Source organism: Triturus cristatus, chromosome 4_2 (assembly GCF_964204655.1).
Source record: "Triturus cristatus chromosome 4_2, aTriCri1.1, whole genome shotgun sequence".
Lineage (NCBI taxonomy): Eukaryota > Metazoa > Chordata > Amphibia > Caudata > Salamandridae > Triturus > Triturus cristatus.
The window spans coordinates 392,665,474-392,688,595 of record NC_140586.1 but is presented as its reverse complement, the minus strand read 5'-3'; the positions used below and the strand labels follow the sequence as shown (position 1 = coordinate 392,688,595).

The 23,122-nt window shown below is 44.7% G+C and overlaps 1 long non-coding RNA gene across 2 annotated transcripts in view; it reads right to left on the bottom strand.

Annotated features, from left to right (window-relative positions):
* Nucleotides 1-23,122, bottom strand: part of LOC146833933 (uncharacterized) — a 95,993-nt gene that overhangs the window by 60,273 nt on the left and 12,598 nt on the right. For both annotated transcript variants that reach the window (XR_014960292.1, XR_014960293.1), the window contains one exon: nucleotides 16,361-16,592. This is a non-coding gene — a long non-coding RNA (uncharacterized LOC146833933). The remainder of the gene's footprint in view (nucleotides 1-16,360; nucleotides 16,593-23,122) is intronic.

Here is a 23,122-nt window from a genome sequence, read left to right as displayed (position 1 = left end):
ATCTTGACAGCTCAGTTGATATAAGTTCTCCTCTATTTCACTACATTTATCTGTACACACAGAACAATGAAGAGAGTCGGTGAGGCGCAGGTGGGTGATCCCTTGACAGGTGTTTCTGCCCTGTGTATACACGACAGCTCCTTCTCCTCACTAGTCTTGTGTGCAGTCCAGTCTATGGGTCCATTCTGTGGATTTGGGCCATAAACCTGTGCAGCAATGGAGGGGTTTCATGGGAATGAGCATGACATTAAGGCCGTGGATTAGCCTGAGCACTTTCCTTTCTGCTCACAACACAACAGTACCTGATCATCACCTAGCAAGGCTCCATGTGCAGCTTTTAAGATTACATGTGTTTATTTGTCCTGTCAGACTTATATAGCGTGCTTCTTTGTTATGTGATTTTTTTTTTATGTGCATGGTTCTTGTATTGTTTATTACATATCGGCGTTTTGCCAGTCCTCTTTTTATATTGTTTTTAGTGTTTTATTTACTTCGAGGTCATTGTTCAGATATGTCTATGGCAGGTGCGCAGCTTTGGTTTTGGTTTTTTTGCTAATGCCCATCCGCGCCCGTCTGCGCCGGGCCCGCGCCAAGCGCCAGAACCCCTGGACCCCACGAACGCCACTACGCCAGACTCCGATACGACGCCACGGCCCTCCACGCTCTCAACACTGGCCGAAAACACAGCTGCTTCCAGGCCGCACCGAAACGCACCCACAGACAGTTCTCCTGCCTTGGCAGCAGCTTCTCCTGCGACAGAGCCACCAAACCTCCAACGACCAGACCCAACCACCTCCGCTGCATACTCCTCAACACCCGCTCCGCACGCAGACACGCCGTCGAGCTCTGGGACCCGCTTGACACCACCGCCCCTGACATGGCCTTCCTGTCTGAGACCTGTTGGAACGACTCCTCGGCGCCCGACATCGCCATAGCCATCCCAGATGGCTACAAGATCACCCGCAGAGACCGCGCCAACGGTATCCGATGAGGAATAGCCATCATCCACAAGTCCACCCTCAAGGTCTCCACCCACGCAGACAACACCCTCAAGACCGCCGAACACCTGCACTTCCAAATCCACACCGACCCCAACACCACCCTCAGAGGAACGCTCATCTACAGACCCCCAGGACCCAGGGCGCCATTCAGCGACTCCATCGCAGACCTCGCCAGCACCCACGCACTCGCATCCACGGACTACATCCTCCTCAGGGACCTGAACTTCCACCTCAAGAACAACAGCGATGCCAACTCCGCCACCCTGATTGACAACCTCGCAAACCTCGGCTTCAGACAACTCGTCACCGCACCCACCCATGCCGCCGGCCACACGCTGGACCCCATCTTATCCACATGCATCCACGTCGCCTTCGACCACACCACCGAACTCCAATGGACCGACCACCGCTGCATCCACTTCACCCTCAAGAAACCAACCACGCACCACCGCACCCAACAACTCCCCCGTCGCTGCTGCAGCAAAGTCACCGAAGACCAACTGACCTCCACTCTCGCCCAGAACCCACCTGAGGCCTCCACCAACCCAAACACAGCAGCCTGCAACCTCAGACAGTGGATTGGAGACTGCGCCAACACCCTCACTCCACTCAGGAAACCCCCCATCAACCACGCCAGCAAGAAATCCACTTGGTTCACCGACGAGCTACAGACCTCCAAACGCGCCTGCCGGAAACTGGAGAAGAAATGGCTCAGCGAACGCACACCAGACAGTCACGCAGCCCAGAAGGACGCCACTCGTAGACACCACCACCTCATCAGAATGGCCAAAAGATCCTCCTTCAAAAACCGTCTGGACAACAACGCACATGACAGCAAAGAGCTCTTCAGCATCGTGAAGGAACTCTCCAACACCAACGCCAACGACGTCCCGCCCTCGCAAGAATTGTGCAACGCTCTGGCAACCTTCTTCCACCAGAAGATCGCAGACATCCACAACAGCTTCAACCCCCCGATTGACCCAATCGCGCCAGACTCCACCCCCGCTAACACCACCTGGACCAACCACCTGACCTCCTGGATCAACGTCAACGACAAAGAAACACGCAAGGTCATGAACACTATCCACTCTGGATCACCATCAGACCCATGCTCTCACCACGTGTTCAACAAAGCTGACTCAACCATCGTGCCCCAACTACGGAAGGTCATCAACGCCTCCTTCAAGACAGCCACATTCCCGGACAGCTGGAAGCATGCCGAAATCAACGCCCTCCTCAAGAAGCCCAAGGCGGACCCCAACGACCTCAAGAACTTCCGACCTATCTCCCTGCTCCCATTCCCGACGAAGGTCATCGAGAAAATCGTCAACGCACAACTAACCCGCCACCTCCAAGACAACAACATCCTGGACCCATCCCAGTCTGGGTTCAGATGAAACCACAGCACTGAAACAGCCCTCATCGCCGCCACAGATGACATCAGGCGCCAACTCGATAACGGCGAAACCTCAACCCTCATCCTCCTGGACCTGTCGGCCGCCTTCCACACGGTCTGCCATCGCTCCCTAAAAACATGCCTTCAAGAAGCCGGGATCCACAGGAAAGCCCTCAGCTGGACCACATCCTTCCTCTCCGGCAGAACCCAGAGAGTTCGACTCCCACCCTTCCTAACCGAAGCCACCGACATCATCTGCGGCGTCCCCCAGGGATCGTCACTCAGCCCGACGCTGTTCAACATCTACATGACCCCCGTCGCACAAGTGGCCCGTCTGCACAACCTCAACATCATCTCCTACGCCGACGACACCCAGCTCATCCTCTCCCTCACCAAGGACCCACACACTGCCAAAATGAACCTCCACGAGGGAATGAAGACCGTCGCCGACTGGATGCAGAGCAGCCGTCTGAAACTGAATTCGGACAAGACGGAGGTCCTCATCCTCGGACCCACCCCCTCGGCCTGGGACGACTCGTGGTGGGCAACAACGCTGGGACCGGCACCCACCGACCACGCACGCAACCTCGGATTCGTCCTCGACTCCTCCCTCTCCATGTCGAAGCAGATCAACTGCGTCTCCTCCTCCTGCTACAACACCCTCCACATGCTACGCAGGATCTACAAGTGTGTTCCATCCGAAACAAGGAGAACTGTTACACAGGTCCTCGTTAGCAGCAGGCTGGACTACAGCAATGCACTCTACGCAGGAATCCCAGCCAAGTACCTGCATCGACTTCAGCGCATCAAAAACGCCTCTGCACGACTGATCCTCAACCTACCCTACCGCAGCCACAACACACCCCACCTGAAAGACCTGCACTGGCTCCCCGTCAACAAGAGGATTACCTTCAAACTCGTCACCCACGCACACAAAGCACTCCACAACGCCAGACCAGCCTACCTGAACAACAGACTCCACTTCTACACCCCCAACCGCCAGCTCCGCTCAGCAAACCTCGCCCTTGCTGCTATCCCCCGCATCCTACGAAAGACAACCGGCGGCAGATCTTTCTCCTACCTCGCCGCCAAGACCTGGAACATCCTCCCCACCCACCTACGGCAGACCCAGGACCTGCTCACCTTCAGAAGACTCCTCAAAACCTGGCTCTTCGAGCAGTAGCGCCCCCCCTCCTCAGCGCCTTGAGACCCTCACGGGTAAGTAGTGCGCTTTACAAATTTCTTGATTGATTGATTGATTGAATGTGTTACCTGTTTTGCCGACTTAACTGTTTTCAGAGTTTTTCCCCCGTTGGGGTTTCCTCTAAATGAACTGTTTTGTTCAACTCCAATGCATTACTCTTCTTAACTCCCAATTATTTTTGAAGGATGATTATTCCCCTGCAAATCATGGGTATCTATGCCTCTACTGGCTTTATTATGATTAACATCCTTATGTATAATATGGATAATATTCAGTGAAAGGGCATTTGTTCCATTTATGACCCATAAATGTTTAACCACAGTTACATGGTATATGAACCCCAGTATAATAAATTGCCAACTGGAAGCATTGAATCTTTGGTAGCCCGGGTTTCTTTTAAATGGAAAACATGTCAGTAAAATGGCACTCAAATAGCAAACAGTTTTATATATAAATATAAGGTCATTGTAATTTTGTGTGTAACTTTGCTTATTAACACACGTGCCCTACGTTTACATAAATATGGAAAGCAAATGCGTGTCCAATTAGTTGGCATAGCTGGATGTTAACGCGAAAAGGTACAATTTCTATTTTGTATGTGGCAACCAAAGTGGTCTCAGCTGGACATGGCTTTGTGTAAAAACGTAACACCCAGTTTGCCTTTTAAATGGATATCGAAACACAGCAGTAGTAATGGGATAACGGTTACTGGAAACAGCTTATGATTTGAAGACTCTTGAGACTACAGAGTCCGAAAGACGAAACAGGGTTAGAACTGAAATATTTGCGCGAGGCAAACAGGTTTGTTTGAATGGTCAGAGATATCTTTTGCAGGATAGGCCAAATAAATCCAGAGATTTTTTTTTTGTCTTTGGTAGACTTCAAACCAGGGACATCATAAAAATGTCGGGGGCCCTGGCCCAAACCTGTTTTGGGGACCCCTATTCGACAGGTTTGAATTTATGATTTAATATCAGCTCTTTCACGCGCTCTTTGGTCAGGTCACTGCCAGTGCACATGATGGATCGTCCATATTCTGTGTTTGCATCTAACATTCAGGGATAGTGATTTGCGTTTTGAATATTGTAACACAGCAGCAGCTCACTAATAGTACTGCATGTAATCTCTGTGACACCCTCCCATTTCTCATATCTGAGGTCCTGTTGTGATCTAATAGAAACGTTTTTATGGATGTTGCATGACACACCGACACACTTTCATTGCAAAATGTATGTGATAGACTCTCGCACATCACCCACATTAAAAATACATTAAAGGAAAACGATATTTAAAACAATCTACTTAAGAATTACTAAAGGTCATCAGGGTAAGACTCTGTAAAACAGATCTAGCTCTATCAAGGGGACCCCTGAAAAGCTGGGGGCCTGGGCCTAGCCCACTTTGCCCGTGCATTAAAACAGCTCTGCTGAAAACGTTGTAAAATTAATGAACTGGCTGGAGCTCAAGTCTTTCTGATCATCTGTAAGAGACAGTCATGGTACATAACATATAAGTGAATTACTGTAAGGTCATCTAGTCTACATTTCGACCCACACAGGCCTCTACTGAGATTGGAGTGGAACATAATTGAGGCATGAGTGTTAGGTACTTTTACCTCTGTGTGAGGAAATTTTGCAACGTGTCTTTCCAAGGAGATGTAAGCAAATAATGCAAAAGAGGTTATGTTGTCAAGAGATCACCTTACATTTGTAATCTACTCAAAAAGCATCTCGTAGAGAAGAGTTGACATATTCCATATGATAACTTCCATGTTATTAATAGATAGATGGTATAGAATGACACCTTGTTTCTCCTTTAAACGACTGATCTTCGAAATGTTAATATAAATATTGTGTGTTGTCATGGTGTGCCAGCAGAATACTGATGGCAAAATATTATCAGACATAAATACTGTGATCTAAATATTACCTATAGTTATATCAATAATATCAGTTGATATTGGATTATATGTAACCACATAAATTATAGAAATTCTACTAACCGATGGGGCAATATTTTTTGTACCAAATATTTGGGATAGAATATTTACGTGAAATGGAATAAACTGCGGTATTAGCTGAGGGTATGAGTACCCACCTTAAGTAATAACCACAACCCTTGTCAGGGTGAAGCACTAAATTAACCTGAGCGTAACTCCCACGTAGCTGTGGCATAGAGCAGACAGGCTTAACTTAAAAGCAATTTGAAAGCATTTATGTAGTACCAAAACTGTAATAAAGTAAAAATAAAATACAAGAAAAATCTCAAATCAATTAAAAAAACATAGCAAATATTGACACCAAAAAGACAAAATTGTAATACTGGGAAACCAGATATAGAATTTTTAAAATTTTAAATGTGCAAATAATGCCAGAAAGCACAAAGCAGCAATTGCAGTCATTTGGTTGTGCTTGACTGGTACCTAGGCGCAACATACTGACTGTAATTGAGAAAAATTCATACACAAAATCCAGGTTCGACCCAGTGGGAAGTTTTACTTAGTCTCCAAAATAGAAGTCAAAATCCTCAGCGGGGCAAGACAGCAGCCTGTGGTCAAAGAAGGCTGCACATAGTTGGATAGCCGCTAGGAGTGATCTCAGTGACTTTTGGCAGGAAAGCTCAGAGCAGAAAAAGGTTACATTTTATACCTAGAGCTGGGATTCTTCCAGTGGGGCAATGCTGCAGGCTGTAGCCAAAGAGAGCTGCAAGGTCCTGCTGAATCCGATTTGGTCCTGCAGAAATGCTCTGAGACAGAGCACCTAAATATTTGGCCTAATAGAAACACAAATGCATCAATTTGGCTTAGCAGGTTGGTCCTAGTCTTCTGGGGGCCTTTGTAGCCAAAATGTTTGTAAGTTGTAGATTTTAGGAAAAGTTAGGAGAACACTTTCACATCAGCCAAGCGACAAGGACCTTTGGCATATATCTTCGGGTCAAGACTCACTCAAGGAGAGGCCAGAACCAGTGTCCAGTGCAGATTCAGGTGGAACTGGTCCGCTGGACAGCTGCAGAAAAGCCTGTTGTCACTTGTTGTGTTTTGGTCAGCCTTATAAATCTTGAAGTCCACTTCTTTGCCCTGGATACAAGAGGGAGAGCAAGTCCAGTCTTCTCTGTTCTTCTCAGGTCACATACATCAGGTCCAGTACTCTGTTGTTGTTCCACAGGTCCAGAAAATGTCCTGAGAGGGTTGTGTGGATGCTGCATTTATGCCTGTCACTAGCCTATATGGTATGGTGTGGAGAACTTGTAGATAAACCCACATTTATCCTACATGGCTTTCATGTAGGTAGACATGTAGTTGGTGCCCCTGTCAGACTCTACCTCCTTAGAGAAACCCATGCAGCTAAAAGTCCACACCAGTGCCCTGGCCACGACTAGTGCAGTTACTGCCTTAGACATATGTCTTAGGTAACTTGTGGCATGATCCACCAAAACTAGGGTAAGCCTGTTGCCTCAAGAGAGGGGCACTCATTTTACATCTTGCAGAACTCTGCCAGGGATGGTCCTCATGCATCTGCTCACTTGGCTAGCTCAGACAGGTCTCCCAGGGCAGCAAGTCTTCCCCAGTAGGTTCTGGGACACCCCCCTCTGCCTTCTGCCAGACCACAGTAATATACAAAGTGGGTTTCTCATGCTCCTTTTCCTCCTCTTCCTTGAAGGCACCTGAGCCAATATTTCAGGCTTCAGGTCCTTCTGACTCCCCTGTTGGGCTGCCATGAAACATGTGGTCACGAGGACCCATTCAGGCAATCCCAACATCTTCAAATGAGACCTGCGCTCTGTCTCTTTCCAGATAGTGTGCTCAAAGTCATCCCCAACAGGCAATCTACAGGCAAGGTTGGATTTGCCGTGTGTTCTGGTAGTTGTAGTTCTGTTTCTCCCGTTCTAAAACTAGGACGCATATAGTAAAGGCAAAGCAAAACAGTGGACTGGAGCACATACCCGCGCATGGAACTGGGATCCCTGAGAGCTGTGTTGTGAGCCACAGATTTGAAAGAGGGGTGTTGTTTCGCCAAGGTCCTGATTTGTAGCAGCTGCTGCTATCCCCATCTGCTGCTGCTACTGACCTTGAGGTCAGGAGTTCGAGGCTCTCCTCCAAATGCAGGCTCCTGTCTGCAACTCATCCCTGGTGGTCCAGTGGTTAAGTGTCACCGCTCTGCTGCTTGACTGCCCTTCTTTCTCTTTTGCTGCTGTTTCGTCTCTATTTATGCTTTTCTCTTCGTTTTTCTGCCTCTGCCTTTCGGCATTTCCTTTAACCATTTTTATCCTTCTTCCTCTCCCCTGCTGCTGTGATCCCCTGTGGCCCGGCCCCCTCCAGTGCCCCTTCCCGCTTCTGCATTTTCTGCCTCCCAGCTTTCCAGCCCCTCCACAGCACTACTTAAAGGCGGCCTCTGGTGAAATTGCAGTCCACTATCCTTTAGTGGACTTGCTACTTCCACAGCACAGAGGCATTTGGTAGCTGCTGTAGTCCGGATCTGCTTCTGCTACTGACTCGGAGGTCGGTAGTTCGAGGTCCTTCTCCACTCAGAGACTCCTGCCTGCACCTCATCCCTGGTGGTCCAGTGGGAGAGCGTCACCGCTCTTTTTCTTGACTGCCCATTTGTCTCTTTTGCTGCTGGTTCTATCTCTCTTTCTTCTTTTCTCTGTGTTTTTCTGCCTCTGCCTTTTCTTTTTCCTCCTTCTTCCTTTCCCCTGTGAGCCCCCACAGCCATGCCCACCTCCAGTGCCCCTTCCAGCTCTGGTGTTTCCTGCCTCCCAGCTGTCCAGCCCCCCACAGCACTACTAAAGGCAAGCCCTTCAATGACCGTTCATGCCAGGACCACACCCAGTGCCAGGGCCACTGCTTCTCTTGCACTCCACTGCTACAACACCAGCAGCCTCCTAGCCCTCAACCCGGGACCCCACTCCGCCTGCCATCTAGCATTACCGAAGAAGGCCCTTGGCCCCATCACATGCCGGAACTGCAACTGCACCTTCAGCCACGCCAACACACCAGTTCCTCTGGCCGCCCAGCGGGCCAACAGCACACCCATTTGGTTTAGCTGCATCCTACTCAACTTGCGGTCCCTCCACAAAAATGCCAGAGAATCTGTGACCTCCTTGATGCCACCTCACCTGACATTGCTTTCTTTACAGAAACTAGGACTAACCTCTGCTCCAGACCGGACATCGCCATCCCCGATGGCTACAAAATCACCCGCAAGGACCGTCCCGACCACCCAGGAGGAGTCATTGCCACCGTCCACAAAAGCACACTCCAACTGACCACGCACTCCAACAATCCAACGATGACCATTGAACTCCCCCACTTCCAGATCCGGACCAACCCCGACACCACCCTTTGCGACACCCTTGTCTACAGGATCCCTGGCCCGACCCCAATTCCGCTACACCATCGTGGACCTCATCACACCCTTGTCTCTCACATCCACTGACTACATTCTACTCAGAGACCCCAACTTCCACATGGACAACCCCAGTGACTAGAACACCACCTCCCTTCTGGAGAACCTCAACAGCATCAGATTGAAGCAGTTAGTCACTGCACCGACCCACACTTCTGGACACACTCGACCTTATCTTCTACACCAGCTGGAACATCAGCTGTAGCCACACAACCGAACTCTCCTGGGCTGACCATCACTGCGTGCATCCTCGCTGCCAACAATGACATCCACTACCTACTCGACCTGGGCGATACTGCAGCCCTCATCCTACTAGACCCCTTGGCCACCTTCAACACCATCTCCCACCGCACCCTAATCACGATACTCTAGGACACCGGCATCCATATTAAGGCTCTGGACTGAATCCACACCATCCTCACCAGCCGGATCCACCAAGTCAGACTACCACCTTTCCTCTCAGAACCCATAGAGATCAGCTGTAGAGTGCCCTAAGGCTTGTCCATGAGCCCCATCCTCTTCAACATCTACATGGCCCCCCTCGCAGCCATTATCAGAAGGCACAGTCTCAACATCATCTCATACTCAGACAATACCCAACTGATCCTCTCCTTTATCCCCTCATCCACCAGAACTATCATCCACAGTGGAATGAAGGCAGTTGCTACATGGATGAAAGACAGCTGCTTCAAGCTCAACTCGGACAAGACCGAAGTACTCACCTGTGACCCATCCTTCAGCTTGGGATGACTCCTGGTGGCCAGCCACTCCGGGACCTCCCCCACCTGACGGACCACGCAGGGAACCGCACTATCATACTGGACTCATCGCTCACCATATACCACCAAATCAACACAGTTTCATCAGCCTGCTTCTACATGCTCTGCCTGCTTCGAAAAACATTCAGATGGATACCCACAGAATCCAGAAAGATGATCACCCATGCAAACATCACCAGCAGACTTGACTATTGCACCGCACTCTATGCCGGCTCTACCCAGACACAGCTCAAAAAACTACAGAAAATCCAAAATGTCACAGCCAGACTGGTACTCGACATCCCCTACCACAGCCACATCATGCAACACCTCTGACAACTCCAATGGCTCCCAGTCAACAAGAGAATTAATTTCAAGCTCCTCACTCACGCCTACAAAGCTCTAAAAGACAAAGGACTAGCATACCTGAATCATCGCCTCACATTCCCGCCAGACAACTTCGATCCTCCCAACTCACCCTTGCCTCCGTCCCCAGGATCCACAAGACCAAAACCGGAGGAAGGTAATTCTCCTACCTCACCTCCTAGACCTTGAACACCCTGCCCCTCAACCTCAGACAATCTTACTTTCTTACCCGATTCAGGAAGGACCTCAAGACCTGGCTCTTCGATTGATCCTCCACATAGTCCGACCGGAAGCTCCCTTCCCCCAGCATCTTGGGAGCCTCACAGGTGAGTAACTGCACTATACAGAACGCTGACTGACTGATTGACTCACAGCTCCTCTCAAAGAACCAGAGACCCCAACCATTCCAGGGGAACCAAAGAACCAGGGTAGTTGTTTACATGGTCGTATACTGTCTCAACGTGATGGACTTCATCAGGGATAACCTGCTCTAAGAACATCATATGCCACCTACCAGTAGTCATGCTGGCTGTTGTATCTATCAGAGGATCCACCTCTCTGCCTATTGATGGTGAGCCACTGCCTGTACTTCTTAGACTTATCAGGCATGTGAGCTTTAGGTACCATCTTTCTGTCACCCAGGGAACTAGGTTAACCTCTGCACTGCACCTTGAACCTCCTCCCACCCCCAGGGTTATACTAGCAATAGCTGGGGTTTGCCCACCAGTAGAGTCTGGTTCTTTCTAGGGCAGATGGCATATACTTTCTTGTGCCCTGACTGTAAACATCCTAGCACTGGGGCTAGTAAGGCCAGATGGATTTCTTGCCACTAAATCCTCCCTTCCTATGGCCAGAATAGGAATCTCTTCCTTGGAAAATCTTTTGGAGGCTATTCAGAGAACTTCTCTGGTATTCCCTGTCCCCATCCTTCTGATAAAGGGGAACAACCCACTGTTCTAGTAATCCCCTAAGGTACCTTCATGTACACTGTTACTGATCCAAAGGTCAGCTTATTTCCCAAGCTCTCTGGGTACAGTTAGCGTGGAATCACTTAGATACTGGTGCAACTATGCAAAACAATTACTCAAAATGTGCTGCTTCATCATCAGATTATAATGCCCATAAAACCCATTCACCTTGCTGCATTCACCCAACCATTTAGTGACTTACTTGATGAGTTCACAAAATCAACGTATTAATGGTATAATTGCTTTTGGCTATCCCAGATCTTCAGACAATATCACTGAGGAGTTAAAAGGGCTCCCTTCAGGGAGGCATATCTCATCTTGTCAGCTACATTTAGAGCCGTAAGGGTATCCCGTCCAGATATTGGAATGTGCTTTCACAGACTATCCCTCAGTCCTTCTCCGGGACTTTGTGCATACACAGGAACATCTCAAATGCTGCACACCTCTCATCTATGTCATTTCCCACCACAATATATATTCAAAAGATTATAGGGGTTTACCCAAATTACCCTCCTATACCTGGGTAAAGAAGAATGCAACAAGAAAATAGAAAAAATTGCACTGAGGAAAGACGATATATAATTCTCTTTCTTTTTAGAGGGAACCATATATTCCTCTATTACCCGTACATAGTCCTGTCATTAGTACAAGTTCCTTCTTAACAACAAAACAATCAAATACCAAGGACACATGATTACATAATTTAATTAATAATTTTAGAAATTCTATCATCAAACTGCATACATATATATACACATAACAATTATATACAAAACACAAAGAATTAACAACAATTCATCGGTTCCTTCCACCCGCTTGGTCAAAAAGAAAGTGTTCACCTAATCCATACAGGGAATACACTTGGAGGTAGTCTTATATGCACACCAGATTCTAATTCCTCCAGAACGTTAAAAAAAGTTGTGCATTTAATCATTAAAGAATTGATCCAAATCTCATCAGACTCCTCTTTATCGTAACATGTTGACGCGGACGCGTTTCGGCCTTCATACACATCTTGGCCTCCTCAAGACAAGGGTGAGTGAAATGTCTAAACTATATAAATATACAAACAAACATATAGTGCCCATCCACAGCAATAACTATCTCAATCTCTGCGCCAGTCACCCCAAACGAACATTTCACTAGAGAAACTCACCCAGAGAAAATCATAATAAGGTGAGAAAGGAATAAAATGCAGTGACCCCTAAGTGCGACAAAAATAATAACATGTGCTCAGAAATACTAACAGGAACTTGCTAATTAAACAGGGCAGCATCCAGGGCTTTTAACTACAATACATAAGGTAGTCGTAGTAACTTGCTTTCTAGCAAGGTAGAACGATAGTTATGAGTATACTATTGAGGGGATAAGGTCCCTCTCATCCTAAACAATCTTATCTCAATTTCATAATGTGTCTGTATCCAAAAAATGAAGGCACTCGACAATAGTAAATAGCCTCTACTCCAATCCTCTGGTGAAGGTCTAGGGAGAAGAACAGGAGAGCTTCATTCTAACAACTATCCCTACTCTGCCTGGTCTCCGAAGTGACCAACCAACTAAGCAGTCTGCAATTCATACCTCTGTCTATTCCAATGACTTCCGTAGGCGTACTTCCTTCAGATCTGTCGGCACAGGGCTCCGAAGCAATGGTGCATTCAGAATATGAATGTGACTCGGCGTCCCACGTGATCGGGACCCGACTAGGTAAAAAGAAGTACTGCTAGTCCAAAGGTACCTGACTACAAAACCACAAAAAAGGGACTACCCATTCTTACGAGTCACTACCGGCTCCATATGCTTTAACAAAACGTTATTCTACTTCAGAAGAAAGAACAAGCATATATCCGAATAACACCAATATATATAACCAAAAAATTAAATAAACAGAGAAATCGGTCACGTATATTACAAAGAAGCGTAATGACACGTCGGTCTGCACTGGCCAGCACAGAAATCAGCTTACAATCTCATTCCTACTGTAACATACCACTAAATCATCTAAAGTGATGTATGGGTACACATTAAAGCTACACATAAGAAAGGGCAAATATTAAAAAATAAAAATATTGAAAATAATTGCACAAAACAATATGATGTAACAACTATGGAGGTGCGTGTCATTGGAATTTACAATATATACATATTTACTCAAAGTTGCATTTCACATAGATTTACAGTTCATCCCAACTAAATATCTGCATATGAAATTAGATAAGTGCCCAGATTTCATTGTGGTCATTAAGGACAATACTAGCCGTGTGGTATTTCTCTATCATTCATACTTCAAGCTTATTCAGAGTTGTCTGCAAAATCAGTTTGTTTTGGGATTTAACCACCAAAAGGACGGACCACTTAATATCATTCTCATTATGGCTACACTCCATAAAGTGTTGGACCAGGGGGCTCCCTGCGTTTTATAGCGTATTTTGGACTGATGCTGCATCACCCTCATTTTGACTGCTTATGTGGTCTGCCCAATATATACCTTTTCACAAGGACATGTAAGTGAGTACACAACATTTCTCGTGTTACAATTCGTGAAATTATTTTGAAAATGCTTTTTGTCATTCAACATTACAAATTTAGAATTAGTCGTGTAAGGACAAACTACACAGCAATTTCACTTAAAGTGTACCACAACTGATGGAAGACCGAACTTTTTTTTTAGGTTTCCCTTAGGGTTTTTGTTGTTGTGCTGCTTTCACTAGATATTGGCGGATGTTTTTGCCTTTTCGAAATGCGAACAAAAGCTTGATGATATTTAAGTGCTGTATTAATCTCCAGTTCCGTAAAATAATTTGCTTAATTTTGTTGGCCTTGGTGTTACATGTAAGCACACACGTCATTTGTTTAGACTCCTGCTTTTCTTTTGGTCTCAATAGATTTTCACGTGGTGTGAACCATGCTCGTTTTAATGCAGTCCTTACCAATTTTCTAGGATAGCCTCTGTCACATAGTTTCATTTGTAACTTTTCAGCATTCTCAAAGTAGTCAATCTTTTTAGTACAATTACAGCGAATTCTTAAAAATTGTCCGTAAGGTAAATTTTCCTTGAGGTTCTTCGGGTGACCACTTGAGAAGTGCAATAGTGTTTTGCGATCAGTAGGCTTAGTGTAAAGACTTACTTCAAGAGTACCACTGTTGATAAATACCCAAACATCCCAAAAATTAATTTTGGTGTCACTATAAGTAATGGAAAACTTGAGATCTACTGAGCGCTCATTCAACCAATTGTGGAATAGTTGTAGTTGTTCCTGATTCCCGGTCCATATCATAAAAATATCATCGATGAATCGGATCCACCGTGTGATATGAGCTTTGAACGGGGTATTTTCATGGAAAATATATTGTTGTGTCTCAAAGGCGTCCATCACAAGATTAGCAATTTCCGGGGCGAAACAACACCCCATGGCCACGCCTTTGACCTGTAAATACAGGTCTTCTTTGAATGCAAAAAAATAGTTTTTAAGACAAATCTTAGCTAGAGCTGTGATGAAATCTGTCGGAACAACATGTGGTCTGGGCCTTTTATCTAACACCATCCTGAGGATTAATAACGCTTCTTCCTGTGGGATGTTGGTGTAGAGATTTCAATATCGAAAGTGATCAACACCTGTTGGTCACTGTCAAATACCAAATTCTCAATCTTAGAAATAAAATTCATGGTGTCCCTAACGTAGGCCTTAGTCTCAGGTACGAATGGTTTAAAAAACACATCAATGTATTTGGCCAGAGGTTCTAGTAATGACCCACATGCCGCAATAATCGGCCATCCTGGGGGTTGTTGTGTATCTTTATGAACCTTGGGCAATACATAAATATTGGGAATTTTTTGTGTAGTAGTATTCAAATAGTCGTATTCTTTTTTACAAATATATCCTTCCTCAAGGGCCTGTGTAGTAAGATGTAAAATCTGGGCTTTCAGGCGCGAGGTAGGGTTATCAGTGATGGGGCGATAATGTTCCAATTTGTTAAGTTGATTCACTATCACATTATCATACTCATCACTGTCCCATAAGACAATACCGCCCGCCCTTATCCACTGGTTTAATGACTGTAAGGGGATTGTTGATTAAATCTTTCAATGCGCTTTGCTCTTCGTGGGTGAAGTTGGTTTTAAAGAAAATTCTTTTCTTATTGAGATCATCAATTTCTCTCAATATTTGGTCTTCAAAGAGAAGAATTTCATTCGCCATAGATGCACTTTCTGGAAAAAATATCGATTTATTTCGCAATCCACTAATGTTAGTTTCATAAACATCATCCTGTTCTGCGAAAAAGGTTTTCAATCTAATTTTACGCAGAAATTGAAGGACCTCTGTTTTGGTGTTGACTGGGTCCTGTAGAGTAAGTGGAACAAAAGACAGACTTTTATGTAATACTTGTCGTTCCATATCTGTCAATGGATGCTTCAAAAGATTATAAATAGGGATGAGTTCATTATTATTGCTGTTTCCACCCTCAATGAGCTCATGTCCTATCGTCTGTATGTTTTTCGTCGTGTCCTGAAAATTCCTTGTTCTGGGGCTGGCATTGGTGCTGTCCATTCCCCTCTGAAACCCCTTCCCCTGTTTCCTTTGTCTAAAAATGGAAGGGCTCTAGGGTATTGATAATAAGGTGGATAGTGTTGAAAGGGTTGAAAATATGCTCCCGATCCCTAATCTGAATCAGAGGAGGAATCCGAAAAAGTAATACATTTTCTTCGGTTCTACCCCCATATTGCAGATTCAGAGTGCTGGGATTATTATTTTTGAAAAATTCCTCTTTTAAATAATATGGATATATCATTTTGGTATACATTTTTTAAATGTTTTTCGTGACTTTAGAGGTTTTCAAGTTCACTGTATGTATTCTGAAATCAACAATCGTTTTCTCAATTGATTCTAACAAAGCAAGGCACCAGGTCTTTGGTGATGTAGACTTTTTTTAATCTCTACTAGGCACTTCACTGTCGCACCAGCCATCATCACTAGACTTGGAGATCTTCCTTGCATTCAGGTAAAATTCTTTCTGACTACCTACATAATCTATGATGGACTTTTTCTTCTCAAAAGCCACGGCTTATGTCTTCTCCTCCAATGCCAGTGCCAGTTTCTTTTCCCCCAGTGCAAGAGTAGCCAATTGTTGTTTTAGGTTTCTCTCTGGTTGTCTGTTCTCCAATTCTAATTCCATAAAGCTGTGCAAAGACACACTGCTCTCTGCTCTGGACAAGGGAGGTGACTTGAAACCTATGGGGAACCACCTCCTTATCTGATACTGTACCTGTTTCATGGCCATTCTCTTCTTCACCTTATTCTTCCTCATCTTCTTCCCGTTCAGCCTCTTGCTCCTGTGTGGGGGACTGAAGACGACCAACATTCTCCCATGCTCTGAGGCTCATCTGGAACTTTCCTCCTTCTCTGATCCATTTGCCAGCTTTAGACTGCTCTTTATATACATCTTCCTTGTATCTGTCTTGCTGTGGATCTCATTCCTGCTCAGTTCCACTTTTATCCTTTGAAAAATCATAGGTGCAAAACAGGGTGTAAGAATAACATTTAGGGGAAAAAACATTTGCGTTCAAAAGTAAATTTGAAAAATAAAATTAGATTTTGGTCTCAGATTACCATAGGGATTTTTGATTTTCACTTAAATAACTGAATCGTACTGCATCACAAGTCCAAGGTCCTACTGCTGAGCACCAATGTTAGAAATGGTCGTGTTACTTGAAGGGGATATGTGTTCACCTCAATTAATAGTCACAACCCTGGTGTGGGTGAAGTCACTAAATTAACTTCAGCTCAACTCCCTGGTAGCTTTACCACACAGCAGATGGGCTTAACCTAGAGGCAATTTGTAAATTAATCATGCAGTACTAACACACACAAACAGTAATAAAGTCGAAATGCAAGCACAAGAAACATCCCAAACCAATTCAATAAAATAGAGTACCTTTCATTAGACAGAATGGCACAAAAATGACAAAAACAATAAGGGAAATTGTAGTTATGATTTTTAAAGTTTAAATGTGAAAATAACACAAAAATGCATAAAGTGCCAACCACGATCATCTGGTAGCAGTTACCAATACCTAGGTGTAAGTTATGACCAACCTGTGATGGGGTGTGAGCCAGATATTGAGACCATGTGCGACCCAGACAGAACTTTTACCTTCAAACTTAGGGCCATATTTACGCGAGGCTTGCATCCTGTTATCACCATTCAATGTGGTACATTGACAACACAAACCTCTATGACAGATTTATGAAGCCACGTAAAGCTACTTTACGTATCTCTGAGTGGCTTCATAAATCTGGAGTAGTGCAACGCAGCACAAATCGCTGCTTCGCCCTACTCTGCCCAGGTTAGGCTTTCCCTGAGCATTGCATAGGTGTTCCCACACAACTCCCATGTATTTTGATGCATTCTCAGATTTACAAGAACTTGTAAACCTGGGAATGTGCAAAAATCTTGCACTTTCCCAGAGGAGGATTAACGATGAGAAATATCTTTATTCCGCCTTGTTACTTCATTTTTCTATTTGTGCTGCATGATACAGCACACACAGAAAGATGAGGAATTAACATCCTGGGACTGTTTTGGTGCAGGAAGGTACCCTTTCTGCACACAAACAATCCTGTCTGCAACACAGGCATCTATGCACCATGGTGCAATGGTGCCTGTGTTGGGGCTAGGCAGCCAAAATGGCACCAACGCAGGAACAAGGACAGGAATGCATCATATTATTTTAAATATGGCACATTCCTGCCCTTTGTCATGCAGCGCAGCAAAGTGACTTGCTGCCCTGCGTAGCTTTTTTGTAAAGATGCTCCTTTGACTCTGAAATGTATGTCAAAAATCCTAAGCAGGGCAAAGCAGCAGGCAGTGGCCAAAGAATGGTCCACGTTGTCGGATAGTTGCCGCGCAAGGTCTCGGTGAAGCTGTTGCATTTTGGCAGGAAAGTACAGAGTGAGAGAAATTTAAATTTCATGCAAAAGGAAGGTCCCTCGCCAAATTAATACTTTTGACACCTTCACCCAGGTAAAATGTCTACGTCCATACTTAGGGGCTGATTACAATGTCAGGCGAAAAGCCTTCTCCCGACAGTTGGAATCTCCTCGACCATGTCAGAACACTTCCTACTGACTCAGTCGGTTTACATTCTGACCGACTGATTAAAATGTTCTTGGTTGGAAAGTAGACCACACGGTCATTCTGAATCGGTTTCAACTGGCTCTTGGAGTATTTGTGCCGGTCGCAACCGCATCGTACACCTCTATGGACGACGTTTCTGACTGATTACGATATCGCTTTTCTACAGCCTTTCTGAGTCGGTCTTTTCGACATGAAAGGGCTGTCAGAAAGCAAGTTTGGGAGCCCCTAGCAGGTCCCCTAGCAGGGCCTCCTGCCTCCACAGTCTACGGTTGGTGGTTGAGGGGATACCTAAGAGCCCTCCCTGTGAAACCCTGCACTATGTGGCAGGCACAATGGGGTGCCAGCGACAGGGTGCAGAGTTTTACACACACAACATTTCCCCATGGGAACTTGTGTTACGACTGGTTGTCAGGTGGAACATGAGCTCCCATAGGGAACAATGGGACTCCGACCAAACTGCGTTTGGTCGCATAGTAATCGGTCAGGCGGAACCGCTGATCATGAGTCTGTCGGTCCCGATTCCGAGACAGTGTCGGGAGGAAAGTTTCCGTACGCAATCGTAATCGGCCCCTTAGTCATTTTCTTGGAGGTTGGATCCTGCTAGTGAGCCTAGGCTGCAGGCTGCAGCTGAAGAGGGCTCCATGAGGTCAGAAACCTTCTTTGCAAGGATCTGCTGAATCATATTTGCTTCTACAGAAAAGCTCCAAAATTAGAGCAACCTGAAACTTTGGCCTATTGGCAAATCAACTTTGTTGGATGAGTTTGGTTCCGGTCCTGCATATGGCATTTAGGGGAAAACATTTCTAAGTCCCAAGATTCAGAAAAATGTAGGAGGAGTATACTTTGACACCAGCCAAGGATACAAGACTTTTGAATCTCCCTTGATGCTGCAGAAAACCTGTGAGCTGTAGCAGCCTGAGTCTTTGTCCTAGCAACAACAAGACGTCATTGGATCAGCTTGGTCTTAGAACTGCACAGTTATTTGGAGCCAAAATGTCCCAGGTTTCAGAAAAAGTTAGGGGGGGAATACTTTGACACCAGCCAAGGGTTCAGGACCTTGGGGATATAACTTGGGGTTCAAGATTCACTCCAGCAGAGTCCTGCAGCAGGTTCCAGAACAGATCCAGTCAGAACTGGAGTGCTGGGCAGTTGCAGAAAAGGCCTCCAGTAGCTTCTTGTTTCTCTACAGCTTAACCAGGAGGTCAGCTGTAAGACCGTAGGAGTCCACTTCTTTGGCCAGGTTAGAAGAGGGGGAGCAGGTTTTATCTTGGCTTTTCTCAGGTCACAGACAGCAGGTGCACTCCTCTTCTGTTCTTCCACAGATCCAGAAAGTGGTCTGAGGGGGTTCTGTGGGTAAAAGTTGTTTGCCTGGCTTCATGAGATGAATGGAGGTGACTCCTAGCCCCTCCCTAACTAATAGGGTAAAGGTTCCTAAAGACAGGCTTACTCACTATTGTGCCCATTATGCCAGGACATTCCTTCTGTGAAGAATTGTTGTTCCTTCCGCAGACGTATGGCCAGGCAAATGAGAAACCCCTCCTCTGTGGTCAATCTAAATCAGTTCTTAGGGTAGCTCTTTTCCCCACTGAGACTGGAGCCTGGCTGAGAGAGGGACTAAAGAAGGACAATGCCCACATGTCATCCAACATCTGTCTGTGACAGGGTAGGCCTCTTTGAAGTTAATCAAGTTTCTGGAGACAGTCCAGATGGTCATTCTGCCAGAGGAACAACCGAGCCCTTTTCATGCTCTTTGAGCAGTTTTCACACCTCATCAAGGGGCCTATCGAGTTGCAGGTGACAGCTGAATCTTATGCTGATGGGCCTCCAGAGGTTTTAGCCTGGTAAAAGGTAACTTTCTAAAAGCACCTTTTTCAAAATAATTCATCAGTGAATTGAGGTTGTAATAAATATTTTAAAACGTTCAAGAATGAATTTTGTAGCTGTTTCCTTGATGGAGATAACATTAATATATCTAATAGTATTTCCCAGTGCTTTCCTATGGAAACACTAATCATCATACAATGAAACTCATTTTTGGGACCTTTTCACTACAAGGACATGTTTAATTGTAAATATTTTTGTGTCCAACTTTTAAATATCATTCACCCTACCTTGTGGGGTGTAAGGCCTACTCCAGGATGGTTTATTAAAATTTAAAAGGAAAGTATAGGCCTGTCACAAGGGGTTATTTTGACAGGTCAAATATGCAGTTTTAAAACTATACGGTCAGGCTACAAAGGGTAGGCATGCAGTCATATTTGCACAGTTACCGCAGTGGGTGGCACAGTGGGTGATGCAGCCCACAGTGACATTTAAATTGCAGGCCCTGGGTACACCTTTGTATACTAAAGTGATATAGGTAAGTTAAATATGTCAATTAAGGGTGTTCAATGTCAAAGTGTTGAAAGAGGCAGCTCAGGTGCTTTAGCACTGGTTAGAGACGGTAGAGTGCACCAAGCTCTACAGCCAGCAAAAAGAGTAAAGGCAAATATATGGTCGTACACCATGCAAAACATGGGCACATCCAAGTTGAAACAATATTTCTAAACACAATATGCTGACCTACCCCTCAAGGGAAATGCATATATGACGGACTTGCTACTGCCCTATTTAATGGGGGGGTTGTCATTTTCATATACAGTGAACCAAGTATGTTATGAAATTAATGCATTTTTTTAATTCATTTAGATCTAGGAATTATAGTTCCCATACAAATGAAGATAACACTGTTTTATATTTTTGACCATACCTCCTGCCAATTTTTCTTAAGATTGTAGTGGGAATGTGACATGGGTAATGAAATATATGATTTAACTGAGTGCAATAGGATGTTAGGTCCTGCAATAAGGCCTGCCTGTGATCAAGAAAGTTTAGCTGATTCAATATACTGATGAGACAGAGTGTATGAACTGAAAGAGGCTAGAATGCTCAGGTGTCAGTTGTTGGTCTGTCAGTTGGTGATCAATGGTAAAAATGATCAGAAGGAACTATACATAAAAATGGGAAATTTCACTCCAAATTATGCAATGTTTATGTGTGAGGGCCCTCTATCCAGGAATTAAGCATCTAGGGCACCATATCTCCAACCAGGTTGGCAGCATAAATGCTGGTTTTGTTTGAGGGATACAAAGGTAATTGAAGCTCTAGTGAGTTTTCAGTAGAAAGCTAATGACAGGTAAGGAAGACTTCCTATTCATAGTTAGGTATGAGTGTCTTTATTCATGTCCTTGTAATGTAAATTGTGATTGAACTAAATCACATTAAGGATTATAGACTTTACAACATAACACACACAGTAATTGGAGGTAAAGCCAACAGGTCCTATATAATGAGGAATACAAAATTTACAACTACCCAATAAAAACATTTTTACCCAAAAAATAAATGCAACAAACAGTGCATTATACTTTGATGGGGCAAATTGAGAATAGGTGAGTGATGTTACAGTAGCACTGGTTATGTTCTTTGCATGAATTATTGCCAGAGAAAATCATGTAAGGTGGAAAAATAGAAGCCTGACGAAGGACTCATGAGAGAACAAATCAGTGTTGATGCCAAAAAAACAACACTTTGCACAGGAAGCAGACAACAATGCATTGGATATTTTGACAATTTTAACTAACTACTTATAGCAGTCACCATGCAGGAATCATATTAGTCCTCAATACAGCAAACTGAAGATCTGTTTCACATTTTCCACTTCCGAACTGTACTAGTCAGAAATAGGATTTCGACATCTAAAGACTCAAGTAAAGCAATGGATTCCAAGGAAGATCTTCACATTCGTCTTTGGATAGCAGAGGAAGAAATCAGAGGATGAGGCTCATGAGGTACTCTTAAACCCAGGCACTTCCCCTCTTCACTAAGTAAGTAAGTAAGTAAAAGGCTAAGAATTTTACCAGCCATACCCCACCTACAACCATGGTTGAGAAGGAACTGCGGGACTATATGTAGGCTGTGCGGCACAGGGAAAGAAGATATTGAACATTTGTTATGCTCCTGCAAGAAGCTAAAAGAGGAAAGAGTAGCTCTCGTGAAAACCACCTTTAAGGAACATAGTATACGTACACGGAGACAAGCAGTCATCGCATGCTTTGGCCCAAGACTCCCGCAACTGAATGGATTGTTGGTAACATTTATGAAACTAGTCATGCTCAAACAATCCAAAACAGACGATGGTGGCTCAGAAAAATAAGGAATTATGGACATTTCTTAAACTCTTATCTTATAATTATTGCATTTTCTTAACAATTAAGATCTCTCTTTCTTTTCTTTTTAAAAATGTTTCAATTGATGAAATGTGTATGTAATATGAACTTTTGTAATGGTTTTAATTAATCAGAAACAATAAACTTTTACTTACCCTCTTCACTAGTTTTTGGTTCAGACTCTGTTGTAGGGAATATGTAAAAACTAACAGCTCAAGCTACTTTGAATAATTTTCCAACAGCAAAGATTGATGGGAGGACTGTTTGCCAAAGTCTCACTCACTAGTATTTAATAAGCTGTACTCCAGTCCATATGCAAACAGATGGCAATCAATGTTAGTCCTAGTTCCAGTAAAAATAGGCTAGCGCGAACTACCAAGCCATATCATTTGAAAATGGGAATGCAAGTAACACTGGACAAGTTTCAGCTTTGTTAAACATCATTAGGTTCTCCAAGCTGCTCTTGAATTGAAGCACTTTGATGCTGAATGATCAAGGTTGCTGCGGAATGGAATGAGACATTGCTCATCTAGGGACGGCTAAATCCATAGTGACTTGTGTCACACACATCCTGTTTCAACCGGCCCGCTCTGTTAGGGAGGCAGCGGTATGGACTTCGATTAATGTTTCCGACATACAGTTTGCTTATTTGAACAAACTGAAAGCCATTCTCTTTCAAAAG